This window comes from Pan paniscus, chromosome 4 (assembly GCF_029289425.2).
Source record: "Pan paniscus chromosome 4, NHGRI_mPanPan1-v2.0_pri, whole genome shotgun sequence".
Lineage (NCBI taxonomy): Eukaryota > Metazoa > Chordata > Mammalia > Primates > Hominidae > Pan > Pan paniscus.
Window position 1 is genome coordinate 52,178,808 of NC_073253.2, and position 19,007 is coordinate 52,197,814.

The 19,007-nt window shown below is 41.0% G+C and overlaps 1 long non-coding RNA gene across 1 annotated transcript; it reads right to left on the reverse strand.

Annotated features, from left to right (window-relative positions):
- Positions 1-319: 319 nt before the first annotated feature.
- On the reverse strand, positions 320-11,517 carry LOC134730430 (uncharacterized). The gene is made up of 2 exons (XR_010112193.1): positions 4,490-11,517; positions 320-1,286 (listed from the first exon to the last, which is right to left on the reverse strand). It is a non-coding gene; the product is annotated as an uncharacterized LOC134730430 (long non-coding RNA).
- Between the last annotated feature and the right edge of the window lie 7,490 nt (positions 11,518-19,007).

Sequence of the window (19,007 nt, forward strand, 5' to 3'; positions counted from 1 at the left end):
CCACCCTCTCTCTCCTCTCTCCCCCTCTCTCTACCTCTCTCTCTCTGCAAAGAAGCTGGAGACAAGTTCTCCCACTTCTATTTGCAGTAGTGAGCTATTTCATGCATCACTGTGAGTCCCCTTTTCACCCATTCTTACAACGTATCTACAACACAGGGCTGTATATTTTAACAAAATCCTGTTATTATTGGAGCTCTGACCTGATTTTGTTTCTATATTCTGAAGCAGAAAAGACTCCAGTGGCATGAAATTAGCAACACATTCTGTTAGTGTGTTAATTGTGTGAGAGTTTTTGGCAGGAGAGACTCCTAACACAACACAGAATTTATTTTTTATTTAAATTTGGTAGCGATTTCATATTGTGTTTAAGCAGAGGCACCATGGCTTAAACCACTAGGGATTTACTGTACATTCAGGAAAAGGAAAAAAAAAAATCAGCCTAATGCAGTAGTGCAGAAGGAATTATGTAATTTTTTTACTTAGCAGGGAGGCTGCTAGAATTGATTTCTAATTCATGATGAGAAATTGGCATTCCCAGGCAGTGATTTGAGACGTCCTTGGGCCCCAGTTCAGTATCCAAATGCAGTTGCATCAGGCAAGTAGCAGATTCCCTCTTCGATAAAAGCAAACATACATGAAAAGCAGAAAGTCAAAATCTCCCAGGCCAGAGGAGTTGTTTTTCTCTGGTGTATCGTCCTTCTGAATCTCCCAAAGACCAAAGATGATGATCTACTTTGGATGTGTAGATAGACAAACATTGATAATGAAGGTCTCATGTTAAAATTTGACCGCCAGTCTTGGAGGTGGGGCTTGGTGGGAGGTGTTTGGGTTAGGGGGCGGATCTCTCAGGAATGGCTGGGGCCATCCCCTTGGTGATGAGTGAGTCCTTGCTCATTAGTTCACATGAGAGCTGGTTGCCTGACACCTTCTGCTCTCTCTCTTGCTCTCGCTCTTGCCATATAACACGCCTGCTCCTCCTCCACCTTCCACCATGAGTGGAAGCTTCCTGCAGCCTCACCAGAAGCAGATGCTGGTGCCATGCTTCTTGTACAGCCTGCAGAATTATGGGCCAAATTAACCTCTCTTCTTTAAAAATTACCAGCCTCAGGTATTTATTTATAGCAACACAAAATAGATCAATACAGGTCACATTGTATAGAAATGGCTGTCCCCATAAACATGTTGATGGAGAACAATTCCCAGAAAGGGGAAGGATGGACAAAGAAGCCAACAGGTGTATCCTATAGAAGAGGATGGACTCCTCCCCTCAGGGGCAGGAGGCAGCTCTGAAAGAAGAAAAAGGTAAAATAATGTTTGCTGAATACTTACTGTCTACCAGTCATTGTATTGGCAGGCATATACCATTGCATTTCTTAATCTGACCAGACATGAAATATGTGATTCTCTGCTCACCCCGAAATCAGCAGCTCTCTGATCCTTTTCCCCCTCTCCTCCCCACACTTCCTTCCTTGCCCAGCCCTCACCACTGAGCTCTTGTCTGAGCAGCTCTGGGCTGTCCTGGCCAGCTGCTAGCTGTTCCCCTGCCCTTCACTCTGTGGCTCAGCCCAGCAGTTCAAAGCAGAAGAGACAAGGGCTCTTCTCCCCAGTAGCATCACTTCTGTAACAAGTCTTTCTCTGGAATAGTTAGCTATGGCCTGAATTTGATTCCTGGTGTATGGCAGAAGGACACAGACTAGGATTCAAATTCCAGCTCTCTCACTTTGTGTCCTTGGGGAGATTATTTACTCCCTGACTGGACCTGGGTTTCCACATCTGTGAAAGAAACAAGCACATTTTGGGCCAGGATTATAAACCAGGTGACAGGTGTAGTGTTCTCACCCCTGGAGCCGGCCCTCACTAAGTTCCTTTGCTTCTCGACCCCACAGTCATGGCAGTCACATCTATTGAACCCACATTAGGGGCCAGACACCACACTAAGCTAGGTATAAAAAGAGATGTCCCGGAGGTCCTATGGAGTGCACGTAACACCTGATTTAATCCTCCCACAACCTGGAGTGGGGGGAATTTTGATCCTCCTTCTTCAAATAGGAAATCTGAGGCTTAGACAAGGAAAACTACTGTGAAGGGCAGGGCTGGGATGTCACCCTGATTTGTCTGATTCCAAAGACTTCTTTTAACTTCAGTGCTTCTCAACACTGGCTATCTGGGGAGCTTTTAAAACACTGATACCAAGACCCCTATCTTGGACTAACTGAATGGAGGTGGGGTTGAATATCTGCAGCTTTGAAAAGTTACAGGAGGAATCTAACCTGATGCTCAGAAGGTGATGGAGCCTCTGTCTTGATTATGTTCCACTGCCGACAACATCCACCCATGTCCACAAACTAGGGCTTCTTAACTAACACAGGAGTTTCAAAGGCCAGTTTTTACCAATGATGAAGGATCTGCTATGGGCTGGGCACTTTATGTGATCTCTGATCCTTACAGCAACTATGCAGGCATGAGATGTGGTCAATTTTTTTTTCTTTGGTTCAAATAACTTACATAAATAACTGGTACACACAAACCCTCAGTCAATAGTATTGTTAATATCAGCACTGTCATCATCATCATCTCTTGGATCCTCACAGCAGCCTCAGACATGTCAACCCTGTCTCCTTAACATCCCTGGAATGTATTCATTTCTCACCATCCCTGCTGCCACCCATTTCACCTGAATGCCCATCATTTCCCAACTGGACAGCTGCCATAGGCTTTTAACAACTTGCTGAAACCAGCCTCATCCTCTCCCAATCTATTTTGTACAAAATAGCCAGGATGATCTATTTGAAACACAAATATTTAACCTTCCTTGGTTAGGAAATGGTGATGACTGTCAGGGTCACTGCATAGGGTTGGTAGGTGAAGCCCTTCATAAAAGTACCAAGTGCAGAGGCAGATGGTGCTGAATCCTCTCCCTGCTCTGCTTGAGGGGGCATCAGCCCTGAGGACAGGGTGTCTATTTGTGCTTCATGGGTACAGAGTATGTGTATGCTTTGGTTTGGGGAAGGAGGTGTGTGTTTTCTAATTCACACAAAAGTTTGAAAAAGAGCAGCAACTGCCCTGAAATTGAACCAACCTCACTCAGTCATTGTGCTAGATAAATGTGAAAATTTAAATAAAATGGAGGCTCCCTCCAGGAGTTGAAATTTGAACCCAGGCTGTCAGTCTCACCAGCTCCTCTCCTAACCCCTGTTGTTTTCCCTAGAAGGCACAGAAATTATGCTCTCAGGGAGATTCCACAGATAGACAATTCTTTGGGCAGGTCAACTAGGAGAAGCTCCATACTGGAGAGAGGGGCAGTCCCTCCCTTCAAGACCAAAGGTGGGCCGACAAAAGCCAACCAGCTTGTTCCCCTTGCCCATCTTATCTATTTAAGGCCTCAATTCCTTTGACCTTCAAAAAAAAGTGTCGTAAAACTTTTGATGAAAAAAATCTTTCTTAGGAGAGAAGAATTTAGATGACAAGGGAAATGGTTATGCTTGGCATCTGATCTGTTTCAAGTAAATTCATTCCCGGCTACCTATTTGATAGGTAAAGTAGAGATAAGGAAAATTATATTTTAATACAATATCTATCATTATTCTTCCCTATCACATCATTGCTTTTGCTGGCACCAGACTGAATATTTGGCACAGCATTGTAGAACTGGAAGGTCTCGTAGAAATAATCCAGTCCAAATGTTGGCATCCCAAAGACCCTGTAGGATGGGGGTCTTCATGAGACCTTTCAATATTTGTGAGTTTATATGTGTATTAAATTGGCACAGACTCACTAAAACATCATTTCTTTGCCTTTGACTAGAACTTTAGTAACTTAATATGTTCAAACTTTGGCCGTCTCATGCTAAGTTCTGGCTAGCAGCTGTATGTCTTTCATTAATAAAAGTGAAAATGAAATCACTGTGACCAAAAATCACACTCACAGCTCATGGAAGATCCTTGATTCCCAGACTAAGGTTTATGTCCACCATATCATCCTGTCATTTTTCTTGACATTTAGGTCAATGAAGAATTTTAGTTTGATAAGTAGTTTCAAATCACTCAGCTTAAATTCCAATGTAATAAATTCTTTTTTCAAATTTTATTTTAAAGAAGACTATAGCTACTATACATTTCAAACCAGATTATTCACCATCAATAGAAATAAATACAAAACAAAGCATTGTAATTGAATTCCAGCTAACCACAGTTTTGCCGACCAGGGCTCTTAAATTGAGGTCTGTTCCCTCTTTGTTAAGGAAAGAGGGTGGAGGAGATGAGGAAATGTTGAGAGGTGTTAAAGGAAAATTGGCACCAAACTGAGGCTCTCTCTAGACTTATTCAGAATATGGAAAGGCAATAAAAAAGGGAATACTTTTCTCATAAAAATTATCTCATAGTTCCTGCTGCCTTCAACCCATGGGAGAAATAACCGTATTACAGAAGTCAGAAATAGAGCCTCTGCCCCAACCACTACCTTCCCCTTTCTGGTTTGGCTAAAAACTCACCCCTTTCTCTTCTTGGATGGACCACCTCTACTTCTCCTTCTTCTCCATGGCCTTTGGATCCTTTTATTCCCTTTGCTCCCCACTTCCAGAGCCCTGTCTCTATTCTACTGGGTCTCAAACCCTGCGGTTCACAGCTTGTCGGTGAGAAGGCTTAGGATCTTGGAGATAGAAGAGAGAGTGGTGGGGACAAGGAGGAGGAGGAGGAAAAAGGAGGAGGTGGTGGTTTATATAGCCCATTGTTCTCAAGCAAGTCTGAATATTCCCAGTCAATAATCCACACTTGTTTCACCCTTTAATTCTTTTTTGTTGTTGTTTTTAATTTTTTTTTTTTTTTTTTTTGAGACAGGATCTCATTCTGCCATCCAGGCTAGAGTGCAGTGGTACAGTCATGACTCACTGTAACCTCAAACTCCTGGGCTCAAGCGATCCTTCCACCTGTGCCTTCTAAAGTGCTGGGATTACAGGTATGAGCCACTGTGCCTGGTTAAGCCCTTTAGCTCCCCTTGCTATTTCCATTGTGCCATGGGAGTGTAACGAAGCCTGAAATCTAATTTTTACCCCCTGATAGAGCCTTCAGCCTTTTGCCTCTTTTTTCCTCCTGCCTTTTGCTTCTCCGTAACATACATGATGCTTCAGCCTCATCCTTTGTAGCTTTTATTCTGTCCTGCCTTCCTCCACATTCATAAATCACAACACATTTTGTTACTTAATGATGTGGGCTAGATGATTTAATTACCCTACATTTTCTATCCTGTTCACCATCCTACCTGGCTGAATTTTTGAAATTTAATAATTTGAAGCCACACAGAATGCAGTTATAGATACTAGGCTTCCTCATTACTTGAATCTCCTCAATTAGTTCCTCTCATGTCCAGTGTTCTTCTTGTTTGTTTATACTGTAAAGCCCTGATTATCTGAAACTCCTTTATGCAGAAACTCTGTTATCTGAAATAAGGTTGTATTACTGGATGTGTTTTATTTACTTTGAAAACTGTCTGGCTCACGTGAACCTTTGCTTATCTGATTTAATTCAATGCTTACCTGGATTCTTCAGATCAGCAGGGCCTTGGGGATCCCTACTCCATTTTCTTATTGTTTAACCTCTGCTGCAGAACAACTCCAATTTCAGTCCTACTTTCCATGGTAGAAACGCATGCCATGTTATCTGCATTCTACACTTGCTCCACTATGTTTGTTCCTGCCTCCTTTCTAAAACCCATGTTAAAAGGAAAAAAAAGAATAATTGAACTTTTTAAACCTCCTATGGTATCATGAGGCAACATAGCCAAAGGGAAAGGATGTTGTCATGCATCTAGGGACCTGACCGTGTTCTCGGCTTCATTCTGTAGTTGACTGTGTGACTTAAAACAAGTCCTCTAAACCACCATGCATTTCTGTTTCCCAATCAGCCAACTGGGGATAACAGTGTCTAGGCTTCCTTGTTACCTGAGATTACCTGATGTAGGGAGTATAGTTGTAGAAAAGTTTTGAGGGGAATATTCTTTTTATAATTAATCTAGACAGAGTCATTCATAATTAAGTAATAATTAATCTAGAGAGGCCTTATTAATTCTTTTTATAATAGCTCACATTTGGCAAAGAATAAGATTGAGAGACATTAAGGAAAAATCGGCACCAAACTGAGGCTTTCTCTAGACAATGCAGAAATGCCGATTCCTGGCAAATAGTATCTGCACTCTGCTTGAATGCTTCTCATAATGGAAAGATCACTATGTCTTTTCAAAGTTTTCATTACTAAACTATCAGATATTTCTTTCTCGCATAAGGCAAAAAATATCCCTTTGTGAAAATTTCACCTGCTTGTCCTATAGCAATTCAATTTACCACCGATTTGCAAAGGCCTGTGTCAGTTATCTGGAGTTACTAAGATAAATTCAGCTTGGTTTCTGCACACAAAATCTTTGCACATGGCAGGATACCTAAGACATGTTCTACAAATGAAAGGTCGGCTGTAGTGTTGGATTTCTTAAAGGTAGAGATACTTCCGCTGGTGGCTAACATGGAATAATAGGGACCAGTCTTGCCTTCCTTCCTGGAACAACCAAAATAATGAGCAACACTTTTCAAGACACTGGATGTCAGGAAACAAAAAAACAGTGATTCTCAAGTGATAGGAAACAAACAATTGCCTCTACAAAATAAGCTTTCCAAAAAACTTACTGCCTTGGGAGAACTTTCCAGCCCCTTGCAGGGAATCCAGACACAGGAGTCGAGTGAACTCCCTGAGAAAAGATGGAAATGAGATTCCTGGAGACCAAGACAGCTAGAGTTTTCGGGATAGAGTACTGAAGAGGAGAGAGCTGTACAGAGAAAGAACGCCAGTGCTCTACCAAGGCTCCCTCTTGAATATTCTGCAGAGTACTGATCAACAAATGCATGTGAGGAAACTTTCCAGCGAGGAAAGTCCTACCTCCACAAATTAGAGGGAACAGGACCATGCCTGTTTCTACCAGCCAGACTGAGAAACCTCATAATTTGTGGGGCATTGGATATACTAGTCAGAAGGCTGTTTTCTCAGTAATGAAAAATAATTCACAGTACACTGAAAACAGCTCTCGGTTTCACCTAATAAATCTTAAAAAGAAGACCCAAAAGTAGTAAACTGTTTATAGGCAAATTAACTGCATCGCTGAACAAAGCTCAAGAATATTTGTAGGAATACAACAGTAGCCAGTACCCAACAAGGTAAAATTCACAAAGTATAGTACTCAGTAAAAAAATTACCAGGTATGCAAGAAGGTAGGAAAATATGACCAATAATAAGGAGAAATAGCAACTAATCAAAACCAACCCAGAGCTGACACAGATGTTAGAATCAACAGACAAGGACATTCAGACAGTTCTTATAACTGTATTACATGTGATCAACTAGTGAAGAACAGACATAGAAGATATTTTAATTGAACTTAGAAGATATTTACATTGAACGTCTAGGAATGAAAACTACAATTTCTAAGATATAATTTTCACTGATGAAATCAGTGGTAGATTGAACACTGCAGAAAATATTTTAAGAAACTTTAAGACATAGCAGTAGACACTATTCTCAAACCACAGAGGAAAAAGAATAAAAACAAAAGAACAGAGACTCACTGGCTCATGGAACAAATTCAAGTGGATCAATAGAAGTGTAATTTGTGTCTAGAAGGAGAGTAGGTGGGGGAATGGAAAGAGAACAAGAGCCCAAGCACAGGAACCATAAAGAAAAGGTAATCAGCTGGGCGTGGTGGTTCACGCCTGTAATCCCAGCACTTTGGGAGGCTGAGGCAGGTGGATCACCTGAGCTCAGGAGTTCGAGACCAAACTGACCAACATGGAGAAACCCCGTCTCTACTAAAAATACAAAATTAGCCAGGCATGGTGGTGCATGCCTGTAATCCCAGCTATCTGGGGGGCTGAGACAGGAGAATCGCTTGAAGCCAGGAGGTAGAAGTGGAGGTGAGTCAAGATCGTGCCATTGTACTCCAGCCTGGGCAATGAGCAACAAAAGCAAAAAAAAAAAAAAAAAAAAAAGGAAAGGAAAGAAAGAAAGGTAATCAAGGAACAATGTAAACAAATTGTTCAAAATCAAAACCAGTGTGAAGAGAAAATCTTAAAAGCAGTCATAGAAAAAAGACACATTATGTATAGAGAAAAAAAAAAAAACAGGAGAAGTTCCTCATCAGAAACAATGCAAGTGAGAGCATTGTTTAAAGGTGGAGCAACACCTTTAAACATGAAAAAACTGTTAATGTTGAAGTCTATACCAGTGAATAGGTCTTTCAAAAATGAAGGCAAAATAAAGAATTTTCAGACATACAAAAGAAGAAAGAATTTGTCACCAGTAGATCTATTCTGCAAAATATGTTAAAGGAAGTCCTTTAGTCAGAAGGAAGATGACACAAATTGGAAATCTGAACTACATGAAGAAATGAAGAGCATGGAAATGGTCATAGCATAGGCAAATTTGTAAGCTTTATTATTATTATCTCCAAAAGGTAATTGACTATTTAAACAAAAATGATAACGTTTATAATATATATAAAGAAAAATCTACGACAAAAATAGCACAAAACCTGGAAGGATTATGGATCTGCTGCCATTTTGGTTTTTGTTGTTGTTGTTGTTATTCCTGTGTACATAATGTGAGGATAATGGATGTAGTTTGTTATAAGGTTTTTAAGCTATGTGTAAAGTGCTGTATAGCAAAACAAAGAGCTTTAGCTAAGAAGACAACAAAAGAGATAAAATGAAATCATAAAAAACATGCAATCTAAAAGAAGGCAGAGGAAATAGAGAACAAATAATAGATGGAGAAAATGGAAAACAAATAACAAGAAGATAGATTTAAATCTAACCATATCAATAAATCACATTAAATGATCTAAATACCAAAATGAATAGACAGATATTGGCAGAGTGAATAAATAGATATGCTGCCTATAAGAAACCCACTTTGGAGGACAATTGACATCAAAATAGTATTTAGTTTTTCAGCCCATAAACACAGTATATCTCTCCATTTATGTAGCTCTTTAAATTTTATCTCAGCAACATTTTGTAATCTTGTCAAATTTGTTCCTAAGTATTTCACATTTCTGAAGTCATTGTAAAGAGTACTATGTTTTAAATTTTAATCTCCAATACTTTGTTGTTGGTACACAGAAATACAATTGAGTATTTAGACTGATCTTCTATCTGCAACATTGCCAAGCTCATTTATTAGTTCTAATCACTGTATTATATATTCCATAGGATTTTCTACATAGATAATTTGCAGATAAAGACCATTTACTTTTTCCTTTCAACTTTGAATACTTTTATTTATTTTTCTTGTTTTATTGCACTGGCTAGAACTCTATTACAATGTTGAATAGAAGTGGTTTCCTTGTCTTGTTCCTGATCTTAAAGGAAAAACATTCAGCTTTGTATTATTAAATATCTTGTTACGTGAATTTTATCCTTTGGAATAATACAAGATAAGTCTACCTCCTCTATCAATGAGAGCATACTTTTGTACCTATGTGTCATGTACTGGTGATATAGCAGTGAACCAAACATACAGAAATCCCTGCCTCTCATGGAGTTTACTTACACTCTAGAGGGGAAGATGAACAATAAACAAGATACACTAGTAAAATCTAGGGTGTGTTGATGGTGAGAAGAGCCAATGGAAGGGAGAGATGAAGTATCAGTGGGCTGTATAAAATGTTAGAGATTGTGGCCTGGAAGGGCTAATGAGCACATCACTGAGTTTTTTCTTTGTCCTGGCCATTCATTCTATCCCTCTTTCCCTATGACTACTGCTTCAGACTCTCATTATTTCTCATGTGTACTATTGCAACAGCGTCCAACCTGGTCTCCTTGTCCTTAGGCTTATCAAACCTCCATACTTCTACCAAAGTGCTCCTTTAGTGAATTCTCATTTCTTTTTTTTTTTTTTTTTTTTTTTTTTTTTGAGACGGAGTCTCGCTCTGTCGCCCAGGCCGGAGTGCAGTGGCGCGATCTCGGCTCACTGCAAGCTCCGCCTCCCGGGTTCACGCCATTCTCCTGCCTCAGCCTCCCAAGTAGCTGGGACTACAGGCGCCTGCTACCACGCCCGGCTAATTTTTTGTATTTTTAGTACAGACGGGGTTTCACCGTGTTAGCCAAGATGGTCTCGATCTCCTGACCTCGTGATCCGCCCGCCTCGGCCTCCCAAAGTGCTGGGATTACAGGCGTGAGCCAATTCCCATTTCTTACAGGATAAAATTCAAATTTCCTTGGAGCCCATAAAGTTCCTTTCATGAGCTTGCCTTTATCTTCCTAGCCTCATCATTCTCCCCTTTCCCCTTTGCCTCCTATACCCCAGCCTTATAAAACCATTTGCTCTTTACTAAATATGCTCCACTCTCTCATTACTCTGAGCTTTTGCCTAGACTCTTCCCTATTTCTATATTGCCTTTGTTCATTATATGCACATAATAAATTAACTTTTAAAATCATTTAAATGCCACTGTAAGCATTACCTCTAGAAAAAATGTCCTGGACCCTTTTAGGAAGAGCTGGGTACTCCCTCTTCTAGTTCCTAGGCTATCTGTGTGTATGCAAATTAGGATGTTGAATTCCATTATTGAATTGTAATTGTCTACTTACTTGCATGTCAGTCCTACTGGACTGTGAGTACCTTGAAACAGAAACTGGCTCTACATATTTGTTTCCCTAGCACCGTTCTGGCACATAGGGATGATCAGTAAATTTTTGTTGAAAGAATAGCTATATGTGTAGAAGAAATGAAATATCCCTGATCTAAGTCTTCATTTGAAGACATTTCAGTGTCCTGGATATCTGGCTTGTCATGGCTCCCTGAATAACTGCTGAATGCACTGACATACTTACTCAATGTAGTCAGATCAGTGCAGTGTCTAGTTATAACAATGACCTTCCTTCACCTGGGCATTGTTTAAAATGAATTTAGTACGAACTTGATTAAATCCTTTGGAAAAAGTGCCACACTTTGAGTGTATATTAAGTTTGTGGTCAACCAACACCTTCAAGTCTTTTTCACTGATGTAAAGCCGAGTCTCTCCCAGCTAATCCATGTTGACCAGTCTTTCCCTACGTGCCAGATAAAACTCTCATCCCTGCTCAACTCATCTTATTTTTTGTCCTAAGGCATCACTCTTAGAAACATTTTGAAAATACTTTTGTTCTTTTATTACATTAGACTTGCTGCCATTTCAAAGTGTAACTAAAATATTGGGAAAAGATCAAACAGTGAAACTTAAGACTGCTGCAGAGGATATTTAAAGATTATAACTCAGGAAGTCTCAGGGTGTACCTAAGCTTCCGCCCTACGGGAGCCGTTTTAGCTTAGACCTAATCTGAAGGTACTCTTCTCAACAAAAGCAACTGATTTTCAAATCTTGTTTTAATCATTGGAGTATCAACACAGAGCAATGTAGGATACAGATGCAGCTGATCAGACCACAGAACACTGAAGTTATTGCAAGAAAGAGCAAATATGCTGCCAGATACAAACACAGAGAAGCCATTCCCAAAAGTTTAAGTAACTGATGATACATTTTAGCCTAGGAGTAACCTCCTTTAAAGATAATTTTAAATGTAATGCTTAAAGTGAACTTTAATAATAACTTCAGCAAAAAATGGAAAATACACAGATGGGATGCAGATGCAAGAACCATTTATTCAGGATGCTCCAGTTAATGGGTACTGTTGATGTTCACAGGGAAGAAAGACAGAATACTAGAACATCATTCAAATTACAACGCCCATCACACCCAGACTCCCCAGTTCACGGAGAACTGGAAGGTGATCTTGTCATCTCCTCTTCCTCCTCATGGCTTCTCCTTCTTAGAGTTTGCATTGCTTCCCAGCCTCTGGCCCATAACTTTCTCCCAGAGCTCCTAACCAGGCCATCTCCTAGGATGCAGGCCAACCTTCTGAGGGTCAGACACAATCCCTGGTCTAAGCCTAGACAGTTGGTACAAAACATGGCAACCTCTAAATTCTATACAAAGAAACACTTTGGCTGCTTACTTAGAAGGGAATTCTTAAAATGCTATACTCTGTGCTGGGAACTAATTTATTATGTGCCAAGAGCTTCAAAAACATACTATCCCAGGTATCTATTGGTGTGTAACAAACCACCCCAAAATATGGGGGTGTAAAACAACAATTATTGTATTATGCTTGTGACTCTGGAAGTCTGAAATTTAGTTAGGGCACAAGTAAGGACTGTTTTTCTCTGTCCCACAAAGTCTGTGGCTTCAGCTGGGGTGGCTCAAATAGCTGAGGATTGGTATTCCCCACACAAAACAAAAGGCCACTGTCTGGGTCCTCCATTCTTCTCCATGTGGTTTCTTCTAGAGCAAGTCCTTCACTCATGTATGTGATATCTGAGCTGGGGTAGGTTGAACAGTTTGGGTCTGGCTGTCCTCGCTGTGTCTCCACATGCCCTCTTCAATTGCTTACTTTGGGATTCTTTACCAAGTTCCTGGAAACCAAGGCAGAGAACTTCAATGCTTCTTAAGACCTAGCTACAAAAGGCAGTATCATTTCAATGGAGGAGGAGATTACTTCCTCCTGGGCTAAAATGTGTTATGGGCTACTTAAAATTTTGGGAATGACTTCTCCGTGTGGGTATGTGGCAGCATATTTGTGTCTTGGGTGTGAATACCAGGAGGTAAAGCTTACTGGGGAGCCATTATTAGAGAATAGCTGCTTTCTTTGGAAAATGGCTACCATACATACATTCTCTCATTAAGCCCTCACAACAATCCTATCAGTTAGGTACTCTATTCTCCTATTTCATTTAAAAGAACAAAGATTCTGAAAGATTAAGCAACTTGCTTAAGATCACACAGTCAATAAGGGTCAGAGATTGGGACCTGCGGTTATCTGTTTCCAAATCTGTGCTCTCTCTACGCATTCATGCTGCTATTAATTAGTATCAAGAGCCACATAAGAAAGTGACATTTCAGTTTTCCATCTCCTCCAGTCCAGGAAGGACTCTTCAATTTCAGACTTGATGAAGACAATAAACAGATCTCTTGAGTCTGATCACAGTCACATGATAGAATGAAAGCTGTATACATTACTGTTAATTCGCTTTGATTACATATTAAAGTACTATTAATAGTAGTAATGGTCATAATAACAGATAACGTTAATTGAGTGCTAACTGTGCTCCAGACCTGGGCTAAGCACTTTATATTTATTTACTGTCTCCATTTTTAACAAGCACCATATATGATAAGTACTATTATTATCCATATCACAGAGAAGTAGCTTGTAGAAGTTAAATGGCTTACCCAAGATCACACAACTAATAAGTGACAAAGTTGGGATTTGCACTCAGGGAAGTCTTGACTCTAAAACAGTTATTTTAAGATCAGTTTTATTAAGGTATAATTTACATATAAAAAATGCACCTATTATAAATATAGAGTTTGATGAGCTTCAACTCCAGGAAAAAATAAAACTAAAAACCTTGGCCTTGGCATGTAAAGCCTTCTCTCGGGCTTCATTTTCTTGAGAAATCCAGGCTAAGACAGTTGGTATCAGATGGCTAGTGGGCATTAGAAGTGGTTCTAGAAATCAGATGCTCAGGGTCAAATGCTCAAGATGGACCATTCACCAGTATGACAGGAAGAAGGAGCCCATTTCTGGTCATAAGTGGGATGGCACAAAGAAGCATTGCACCGGAGAGTACTGGAAGGAGAAGCAGGTGGAAGGTGGCACCTATGCCAATTAAGCAGTGTGGCACAGTGATAATTACAGGAATCGGGACTTGGCTGGCTTTTGTTAATGGCTTTATAAGCTATTCTGTTTATCTACTGCTCTGTAACAAATTACCCCAAAACTTAGGGCTCAAAACAATGTATTACTTTCTCTTGTGATATGGTAAGCTAACTTAGTTGAGTTGGTTGGTTCTCACTCAGGGTATCCGATGTGGTTCTAGACACATGGTAGCTGGGTCTGGAGACAACATAAGGTTTCTCTGGGCTTGAAGTTCAAGATGGCTCACTCACATGGCCAGCACTGATGCTGGCTGTCAGCTGCAAACTCATCTGGGGCTCTCACAGCATAGAGGGCTCAGGGTAGTCACACTTCAAACATGGTGGCTGGTTTCCCCCAAGCAGGCCTTCTAAGAGGCAGGAAGTAGAAGAACTAGGGCGGCTATACTCAGAATTGGCACTATATCATTTCTACTTTGTTCTTTTCATCAAAGCAGTCACAGGGCTCGGCAGATTTAGGGGAGTGGAAGAGCAAGATTTTATCTCATAATGGGAGAGAGATAAGTACATGTTCCATGTGGGATGAAAGATATTGTTGCACTCATCTTTGGAAAATATGATTTGTCACAAACAGGCTTATGACAACTAACCACCAGATTAGCAAACCTGCTTGGCGATGTCCTAACATATCCTTAAATTCTGCAGTTGCAGGATGGACTCTGCTGAAAATCAAGACTAGAATTCACTGTTAAGTCATGCAGGATTACAAAGACAATGGAATGCACGGCCTCAACAGATGTTCTTTGCAAAGTCAAAACTCCTAATATGAAAGGAATAGGATCCTGAGACCTGGAATAAGAATATTTGAGTAAACAAGCCTGCAAATAGTAAATCTCCAGCTTTATGAACACTCTGGACTCAAAGGAAAAAATCATCTCCCTGTTTCTAAACAGCCTGCCCTTATGCAGAAATGCAGCAAAGGCCTCAGCTGAAGCAAGTGCTTTGCAGGACAATGCTTGTCCTCAAATTCTGACCTTGCCCTCTTCTCATAACCAATAGCTGGAGTCATGTCTCAGTACAGCCTGATCCAGGAAATACAATGCCTGTTCCTTCTATACCAAAAGCCTTGCAGACCTAGCAAACAGGCACTGGCAGAATCCAGGAAAACACAAGTGGGAATACATCTTGAGAGAGTTGGACGAGGAAATCCTGAATATAAAGATGGATAGGAAGAATTAATTGATATGCAAGTCTTCTTCCATGACTCAGAATTTAATATCCTGGCAAAAACATTTGAATCCAGTCCTAACACATTGGAAGGGTGACTCTTTGAAGCTTGAACACAATAGGCTATAGTGAATAAGGTAGAGTTGCTAGAATAAATTTGGTGGAGTATCAAGGAAGGGTCAGAAGGAGATAGAAATGTTAAAATGGATTTATTAGTGAGATCAGAGAATTCTGCATCTGTCTGTATTCCCCAGGAAGTCCCAGAGGGTGTTCCTTTGACTAAAGCAATAAGAAATGCACTGATGAGAAAGCACTGGCTTCTTTTGAGAAGTGCCAATGGTGTCTGTCCCTCATAAACTGCGGTTGATAGTATGAGATGCTGCTACAACACTGGACTTCTTAGCATCAATCAGGATAACAGGATTCTGGAATGTGAGGGGCCAGGCAGCAATTCTTAAGTGACAATAGCAAAGTATAGGTACATATGATTACTATAATGGACAATCAGATTGGAAGATGCCTCAGCTGTCAGGCACCTGTGGCAGTGGCTAAGAGACCAAGGTATTCCCACTGATGAGACAGAAGAATGGCTAACTAGAGTGGTACTTGACTTGTAGAATTAGAAAAAAAAAGGAAAGCTGCCACAAGCACACTTCAAATTGGATCAAATGGACCCATGAACTCAACCTGTGGTTATTTCCCCATTGTCCAAGAGCGTAATTTGGATGGATAAGCAAAGTAGCGGCAGAATCTTCCCACAGGTTCCCTAGCCTACTGAGTAAAAGCCATTAGGGTAGGAAGGGACAAGTGGAAGTCTCTGAAACTATCCAGCACAACCCCACCAGTCAGGAGACTGTACCCAAGTTAGCACTATTCCAAAAGAAAATTAGTGCCACCAGCAAAGAGAATTGGTATCACCATTTCTGCTGGATGATGTTCTCCAGCATCTCTCTATATAATTCACCTGTATGGTGCTTGGAAAAATAAACTGACAGATCATGGTGGATGACAGTGGACTACCATAAACTTAATCAAGTGGTAGCTCCAATCTCAGCTGCTGAGCCAGATGGGATATCTTTACTAAACAGACCAACACAGCCTCTGGCACTCAGTATGTTCCCATTGATCTGGTGAATATGTTCTTTTCAATCCTCATCAATAAACGGGATCAAAAGCAGGTCTCTTCTAAGTAAGAAGGACATCAGTACACATTGACAGTCTTGCCTAAGGCTATGTGAAGCCTCTTGGGCAATGTCACAAAATAGTCTGCAGGGATATTAATTGTCTTAATATTCCATAGGCATATGGACTATACTGGCACACTATCTTGATGGCATTATGCAGATTTAACCTGCTAAACAGAAGTAGCAACTTGAGTGTCAGGAGGTGAGAATGAAACCTCACAAAGATTCCCCAACCTGCCCATCAGTGACATTTTTAGGAGTCCAATAATCTGAGGCATGCTGGCACAGAGTCTTTGAGGTAAAGCACAAGACGTTAGCTCTTGTACCTTATTCTGGCTTTCTATTGCAACATAACAAACCACCCCAAAACTTACTGATGTAAAGCGCCACAATACGGCTAAACCCATGGATTCTGTGGGTCAGGAATCTGGACAGAGAACAGCAGGAATGTCTTGTCTCTACTTTTAGATTCCTGCCAGCTTTGCTAAACTCGGCATCCATAATTGAATTCAGCTGTAATCCCTTAAAGCATCCAATTATATGAAATGAACTAATTTCTCTCCTAGGTATCCAGAATGATATAGTGATGTGCCATACTAGGTAGAACTGAGAAAACAGTCATTCAAACCATTTTCTGTCTTCTGTAGCTCAGATAAAAAAACTCTAGTTGAGAAAGGCTGGCTAGAAGCTAAGTTGGGAAAACTCAAATGGCTGGGGGGTGACACAAACTGGGCTGAAATCTTCTAGAGTCATCTTCATTTACATTTCTAATGCCTAAGCTGTGTCACTTGAAGACTGGGCTCAGTGAGGACCATCGAATGGAACACCAACATATACCCTCTCCGTGTGGTTTAGGCTCTTCACAATACAGCAATTTGCAAGTAGTTGGAAGAGGAAGGATCCTACTGAACAAGAAAGAAGTGACTTGGTCTTTTATGATCTAGCCTCAGGAGTCATATAGTATAGTACTGCACTATATGTATTGTGTGTGTGTATGTGTATATTATATACATATATATTTTATATATACACACACATAAGTATATACTATAGTATACTAAAGTTATGTAGTATAGTACTATACTATATAGTGTAGTAGCTTTCACCATACTCTATTAGTTGAACCAGTAAAAAGCCTAGCCAGATTCCAGGGGATAGGACATAGAACCCATCTCTTGATAGAAAGAGTGTCAAATAATTTTGAGGTGTTTTAAAGCCACTTAAAAATATTTAGAAGTCAGAGATAGCAAATACTTCTCTTGGGAATATTGCTCTAACTTATTTTTTGGGTAACTTGCAAGGCTGCCAGTTTTGAATGTCAGAGTAAGATCTGCAGCAGATCCTGGCTGTGATACAAGTGGCTCTGACACTCATGCTAGATGGCCAGCAGACTTAATGGTGCTACTTATTGCAAATAAAGACATTATGTGTATGGAGTCTCTGACAAGTTCAGTAAGGAGAGTTGCAGCACAGATCCTGTGGTTCTGGAACTAGGCCTTCTTTCTCCAACAGAAAAGTACATACCATTTGAAAATTAGCTCCATCCTGAGCTCTGACAGAGATGAATCTTCTGCACATGGGACATCAAGTGACCATGCAGTCAGAGCAACCCCTGTTGAGCTGAGTATTTTCAGATCCACAGTGTTGGTCACAATGTCGGGCAGGCACAGCAGCAATCCATCATACAATGAAATGGGCCAGAAGAGATCCAGAGGGCGTAAGTCAATTCCATCTGCCCTAGATTTCTGTGTTATCTACCTCTCTTGTTCAGTTCACATCTAAAGTCTTTTTTTTTTAGACAAAGTCTCTGTCCGTCCCCCAGGCTGGAGTGCAGTGGTGCGATCTCGGCTCACTGCAACCTCCACCTCCTGGGTTCAAGCGATTCTTGTGCCTCAACCTCACGAGTAGCTGGGATTACAGGCACGGGCCACCGTGCCCGGCTAATTTTTGTTTTTTTAGTAGAGACAAGATTTTGCCATATTGGCCAGGCTGGTCTCAAACTCCTGACCTCAGGTGATCTGCCCGCCTCGGCCTCCCAAAGTGCTGGGATTACAGGCGTGAGCCACCATGCCCGGCCTAAAGTCTTATAATTTCCTATAACCAACCAATGAGGACAAAAACTTGAACTTAGTTCATAGATGGGCTGCCTTAATAGGCTGGTGGTAGTGAAAAATGTGACTACCACCAGGCTAGAGTCCTATGGAGGGGTGGCCCTGAGGACAGTGAAAGCTACCCCTCCCAGTAAGCAGAGCCGAGAACAATGCACTTGCTCATTCTCTTTGTAGGGCAGGAGAAGTGGTCTGAGTTAAGGTTATATCTGGACCCACTGGCAGTGGCGAATGGCTTGCTAGTTGAGTCAGAAGCCTCAAAGAAGATGGACTTCTAGCACTGGACACATAGCATGTAGATTTCTGTCTCACATCAAGGCCCACCAGAGAACCTCCTCTGCAAGTGAGACACTGAATAACGAGATGACAGGATGTACTAAGGATACCAGCCAGCCTCTCTCCCTAGCCACTGCATGACAGAGGGAACATGGGACAGGGATGGAGGCTCTGCATGGCCCCAGTGGCATTAGTGCCATCTCACCAAGACCAGTCTAGCAACTGCTGTCCTGAATATGTGATTTTCACCAGAGAGATTGAGGTGAAACACTCCATGTTGTACATGTCTTGAAGAAGACCAGCCAGTCACTTGGTGATAGGCTTTTTACATCAGATGCCTTCTACACCGGAAGGATCAGTGATTCATTCTTTCCAGAATAGACACTTATCTGGACATGGGGTTGCCTTCCTTGCCCCAATGCCTCTGCTAGCACCACCAACAACTTACATCCTGACATGTTTCCATAGGACGTTTGAGGAGTAA